This window comes from Neomonachus schauinslandi, chromosome 3 (genome assembly GCF_002201575.2).
Source record: "Neomonachus schauinslandi chromosome 3, ASM220157v2, whole genome shotgun sequence".
Lineage (NCBI taxonomy): Eukaryota > Metazoa > Chordata > Mammalia > Carnivora > Phocidae > Neomonachus > Neomonachus schauinslandi.
Window position 1 is genome coordinate 43,650,473 of NC_058405.1, and position 6,210 is coordinate 43,656,682.

General features: G+C 36.9%; 1 pseudogene; it reads left to right on the plus strand.

Moving 5' to 3' along the window:
- The first annotated feature begins 3,332 nt into the window (after positions 1-3,332).
- On the plus strand, positions 3,333-5,420 carry LOC110587647 (annotated as a pseudogene).
- Positions 5,421-6,210: the final 790 nt, after the last annotated feature.

A 6,210-nucleotide genomic window follows, 5' to 3' on the forward strand; every position in this document is an offset into this window, starting at 1 on the left:
TAAAGATATGAGTAAGACTATCAAACATCAAGGAAAAATATGAAAAAAAAACCCTTTGTACATTTGGATAAGTCAATGATCTATTAAATAGGTCTCAGAAAGCATGACAGAAAAAGATGATAAATGTATTTGTTCAAAATAAAAAATGTGCTCTTCACAAGGCCAAGCAATGCGTCCCCCCACTCATGTGCACATACATGAAAGGAAGAAAGTATTTACAAAACATATAATTCAGTAATACACTCATATTTAGAATATATAAAGAAGCATTACAACTCAATAATAGGGCAAACTATCCAGAATAAATCAGAAGTTTTGAACAGATACTTCACCAGTAAAGATATATAAATAGCAACTAAACACACAAAAATATGCTCAATACCACTGGTCCTCAGGGAAATTCAAATTAAAATGACCATGAGATGTGACTATATATATCCACTAGAAGAGCTAAAATTAGAAGCAGAGATAAAATCAAGTGTTGGAGAAGTTGCAGAACCACTGGAATTCTCTTATATTGATAATTGAATGCAAAGCATCACAACCAGTTTAAGAAGCAGCTTATCAGTATCTCTGAAAGCTAAAAAAATATATTCACTATAGAACTCAGCAAGTCACATCTTATATATTTACCAGAAAGATGTGAAAACCTATGCTCACGCAAAGATTTGTACTCTAGGGGCGCCTGGGTGGCACAGTTGGTTAGCCCTCTGCCTTCGGCTGGGGTCATGATCTCAGGGTCGTGGGACTGAGCCCCAGGTCAGGCTCCCTGCTCAGCAAGGAGTCTGCTTCTCCCTCTCCCTCTGCCACTCCCCGGTCAGTCCCCCAATCACTCTCTCTCTCTCTCTGGCTCTCTCTCTCTCAAATAAATAAAATATTTAAAAATAAAAAATAAAAATAAAAGGAATGTACTACTTACACACCTGAAAACTATACCCAATGACTGATTTTCAGGAAACTTATGCTAAGGGAAACAATCTAGATAAAGAAGACTACGCACTGCATGAGGATTCCACATATATAAAATTCTCAAAGAACAAATCTACAGCAGTAGAAAAAAGATAAATGGTTGTCAAAACAGAGGAAACAAAAAGGGAGTGTCTAGAAAAGGAACGAAGGGGCGCGTGGGTGGCTCAGTTGGTTAAGCGACTGCCTTCGGCTCAGGTCATGATCCTGGAGTCCTGGGATCGAGTCCGGCATCGGGCTCCCTGCTCGGCAGGGAGTCTGCTTCTCCCTCTGACCCTCCTCCCTCTCATGCTCTCTGTCTCTCATTCTCTCTCTCGCAAATAAATAAAATCTTTAAAAAAAAAAAAAAGAAAAGAAAAGGAACGAGGGGACTTTTTTTAGAAAGTGGAAATATTCTGAGTTTTTGGTGCTGTCGTTACATGACTGTATTCATTGTTTAAGAACCCTCAAACAGTATACTTATAATTAATTTTACTGCATGTAAATTATTCCCCAATAAGACATATTTTAAAACTGTAGAAATTAACAAACAGAAACTTCTTCACATGTAGAACTTGCTGAGAAGAAAATCCATCACCATATATGGATAGAAAGGCTCTAAGTCAATGAGCTAAGATTCCATCTCAATGAACAATTAAAAGAATAGCAAATGCATATTTAACTGGAAGAAGAAAGGACAAAGCAAAGAGCAGATATAAATGAAAGAGAAACAAATACATAATTGAGAAAATAAAAAGCCAAAAGTAGTTTCTTCGAAAAAGACTTTGAGCAGACTGATGGAAGACAGAAGTGAGAAGATACAATAACCAGCAACCGGAATGAAAAGGACACTCACTACACAACCTGCAGGTATAATAAATTCATAGAGTGTATTTTAAACACCATTCCATGCTTAACTTGAAACTTAAGCATATTATACAAATCCGTGGAAAACCACATCATGTAATACTGACATAAAAAGCAATACAAAATCTGTAAAACCGTAAGAAAATCTATCTGTAATTTAAAAACGTCTAACAAGAAATGTCAGATCATAGTTTTCAAGAGTTCTTCCAAACATCTGAGGGAATATATTACACAAACAAACTCAATACAAAAGATGTAAAAATCCAGAATAACCTCAATAGCAAAATCTGAAAATAAAAGGAAATTAAAAGGAAAATTACAAGTGACTATAGCTCTTTCATTGATGCAAACTTGTTTAAAAACTTATTTGCAGAGGGCGCCTGGGTGGCTCAGTTGGTTAAGCGACTGCCTTCGGCTCAGGTCATGATCCTGGAGTCCCGGGATCGAGTCCCGCATCGGGCTCCCTGCTCGGCAGGGAGTCTGCTTCTCCCTCTGACCCTCCTCCCTCTCATGCTCTCTGTCTCAAATAAATAAATAAAATCTTAAAAAAATAAAATAAAAATAAAAATAAATAAATAAAAACTTATTTGCAGAAATAACCAAACAAATGTAAAAATATAATTTTAAAAGTCTAAATTGGATATATTCCAGGAATGCAAGATTAATATAACATTTAAAAATCTATTTACTGTTTCACATCCTTAAAGTAGGACAAAAATATGTAATTATTTCAATATAATTAGTAAATCTATTTTTGACATAAAAATATAGAAAAGTAAAAGCAGAATTTAAGAAGTCTTTACCTAATAAATGTAATGAATAAATATGGAAAATTGATCTATACTTTGAAATCAAAATGTGACAAAGATACTTGCCACTATTTTTTCTACTAAGAATTATGCAGGAGAAAAAAGTAAAAGAGTAGAAGTGAGGGAATTAAGTAACTAAAAATATAAATGTTAAAAAGAAAAAATTAAAATATCCTCCTACGAAGATGACATAAATTGCATATAGAGTCCAAAATAACATGCAGATGAACTATTAGAATTAAGTAAATTTTTGAGGTCAACAATTAAATTAAAATACATATAATCATTTCTCCGTATGCCAAAAAAATTTTTTTAGTGGTGCTTTTAAAAATCATGTCTTTTTTGAGCTCCTGGGTGGCTCAGTCAGTTAAGCATCTGCCTTTGGCTCGGTTCATGTCAGGTTCTCTGCTCATCAGGGAGCCTGCTATTCCCTCTAGCCATCCTTCCACTCGTTCTCTCTCTCTCAAATAAAAACTTTTAAAAATAAATAAAAATTAAAATCATGTCTTTTCATAAGTATGGAACACTGGGATCTCAGGTTTCCAGTTCTGCAGTCTAAGGAGTTTGGAAGTTGCCACTCAGGAATTCCTAACCACAAGTAAAAAGCTGAACACACGGAACAATCAACAATTCTTGGATCTGTAAGACAGAGAAGGACACAAGGCAAACCACTGCCCCCAAGATTGGAGAGACAGAAGGAACCACGTAATCATGCCTTACCGGAGCAGAGACTCAGAGGGGAAACTGCCTCAGGACGGGGTCCCACGCTCAGAAAACCCGAACTGTAATTGATTAATTGCTGAAGGCTCAGTGTGGACAAGTTTGACAGTTCAAAGCTCGAGGGGGATCCAGTGACAAATCACAATATTGTGAGATTTGCCCTCTGGAGATCCACCAGGTTTCCCAATTAAATAGAGGAGGAAAAAATCCCCTCCAACTTCAGGGAGGGGGTTGGGGAAAGGAACTATTTTGAAATACACCAGAACATTCTGTTCTTAACAAGGCCTGCCCTCGGGGGAAACTAGTTCACCAAAGCCTGACCTGCTGGGGTATTATCAGAGACTAACCGCTTTGGGGGAAGGGAAAACCCAACTCCAGCCCACTTTAGTTGCCCTATCCCACCTAAGAGGAGATAAAACACAACAAAACTAAGAAACAGTTGTTCCCAGTCCAGAAACATAGGCTCACTAAAACCCTAAGACCTAATCACAGAACTATGGAACATTTCTTCACCCCCCACACCTGGCCACCAGGTTATTAAAGACCTATTAACAGCATTTCTTTTTACCTAGTACATCATATCCACACACAGTAAAAAGCAAAAAAAAAAAAGAAGAAGAAGAAGAAGACCATCTGAAGAGACAAAGCAAGCATCAGAACCAAACATGAGAGAGATGTTGGAATTTATCAGACTAGAACTTTAAAACAATTCATGACTAATATGCTAAGGGCTCTAAAGTATAAAATAGCAGGCAATAACAGAAGGCAATGTAAGCATAGATATAGAAACGTCAGAAAAAAAACAAAAGAAATACTAAAGATAAAAAACACTATAACAGAAATGAATACTTTTTAATGGGCTTATTAGTAGACAGGATACAGCTGAGGAAAATCTCTAAGCTAGAGGAAAAGCATTTGAAAACTTTGAAGCAACAAGAACAAAGATTGAGAAAAACAGAATATCCAAGGACTGTGGGAAAACAACAAAAGGTATAACACACGTGTAATGAGAATACCAGAAGGAAAAGAGAAAGGAACAGAAAAAATATTTGAAACAATAATGGTGATCAATTTCCCCAAAATTAATGTCAGCTACCAAACTGCAAATCCAAGAAACTAGAATGTCAAGGAGGATAATGGTGGAAAAACACAACACACACGCTATGCCCAGGCCCATCATTTTCAAAATACAGAAAATCAAAGATAAAATCCTGAAAGAGGCCAGAGGGGATAAAAAATTAAAAATATAAAATAGAAATAAATAAATAAATAGATAAATGAATAACTCCACCTTACCTATAGAGAAACAAAGATAAGAGTCACGTCCAACTTCTTTTCAGTAACCATGTGAGCAAGGAGAGCTTGGAGTGAAATATTTAAAGTGTCGAGAGGACACCTGGGTGGCTCACTCCGTTAAGCATCTGACTCTTGATTTTGGCTCAGGTCCTGATCTCAGGGGGGTGGGATCCAGCCCAGGTGGCGCTCCGCACTCATTGCAGAGTCGGCTTAAGATTCTCTCTCACCCTCTGCTCCTCCCCCACTCACTCGCTTGTGCTTTCTAAAAAAAAAAAGAAAGTGTTGAGAGGAAAAAAATCACCAACTTAAAATTCTGTACCTTGGAAATTAACCTTCAAAAGTGAACAAGAAATAGATACTTCCTCAGAAAAACAAAAACTGGGGGAATTTTTTGCCAAGAGAATGGTCTTGCAAGAAATATTAAAAGAGGCAGACTGCCTCCAAGACATTTCCTGTCCGTAAGAGAATCACCCTGATTCTTCAGAGGCTCTTCAGGTTCTCCTCTCTCATTCGGTCTGCAGTCTCAGTTCATTTGAGGAGGAACATTGGTGTTACAGCGGTGGCATTTAATAAGGAACTTGATCCTGTACAGAAACTCTTTGTGGACAAGATTAGAGAATACAGAACTAAGCGACAGGCATCTGGAGAACCCATTGATCCCGGCCCAGAGTACCGCAAGACCTAGAGAGGGAACTTTTTGAGTTTAAGCAAATGTATGGTAAAGCAGACAAGAATATATTCCCGGCCTTCAAATTTGAAGTCATCGAAAAACCCCAGTCCTGAAGAAATAATGTAAAATTTATTTATTTAGTAATTTGTCCTAGATTAGTTGTACAATGGGATCAGAATAAACATACATTTCTCAACTGTCAAAAAAAAAAAGAAATATTAAAAGAACATCTTTATTTTTTAATTTATTTTATTTTTTTAATTTAAATTAACTTAATTAACATATATTATTGGTTTCAGAAGTACAAGTTTGTGATTCATCAGTCTTATATAATACCCCGTGTTCATTATCATGTGATCTCCTTAATGCCCATCACCCAGTTACCCCAGCCGCCAGCCCCCACCCTCCAGCAACCCTCAGTTTGTTTCCTATGATTAAGAGTCTCTTATGGTTTGTCTTCCTCTCTGGTTTTGTCTTTTTTCCTCTATCCCCCTATGATCCTGTTTTTTTCTTAAATTCCACATCAGTGAGATATATGATAATTGTCTTTCTCTGATTGACTTATTTCGCTTTGCATAATACCCTCTAGTTCAGTCCACCTCATTGAAAATGGCAAGATATCATTTTTTTGATGGCTGAGTAATATTCCATTGCATATATATATCACATCTTCTTTATCCATTCATCTGTTGATGGACATCTGGGCTCTTTCCATAGTTTGGCTATTGTGGACATTGCTGCTATAAACATTGGGGTGCATGTGCCCCTTCAGATCACTACGTTTGTATTTCTGGGGTAAATACCCAGTAGTGTGGCTGCTGGGTTGTAAGGTAGCTCTATTTTCAACTTTTTGAGGAACCTCCATACTGTTTTCCAGAGTGGCTGCACCAGCTTGCATTCCCA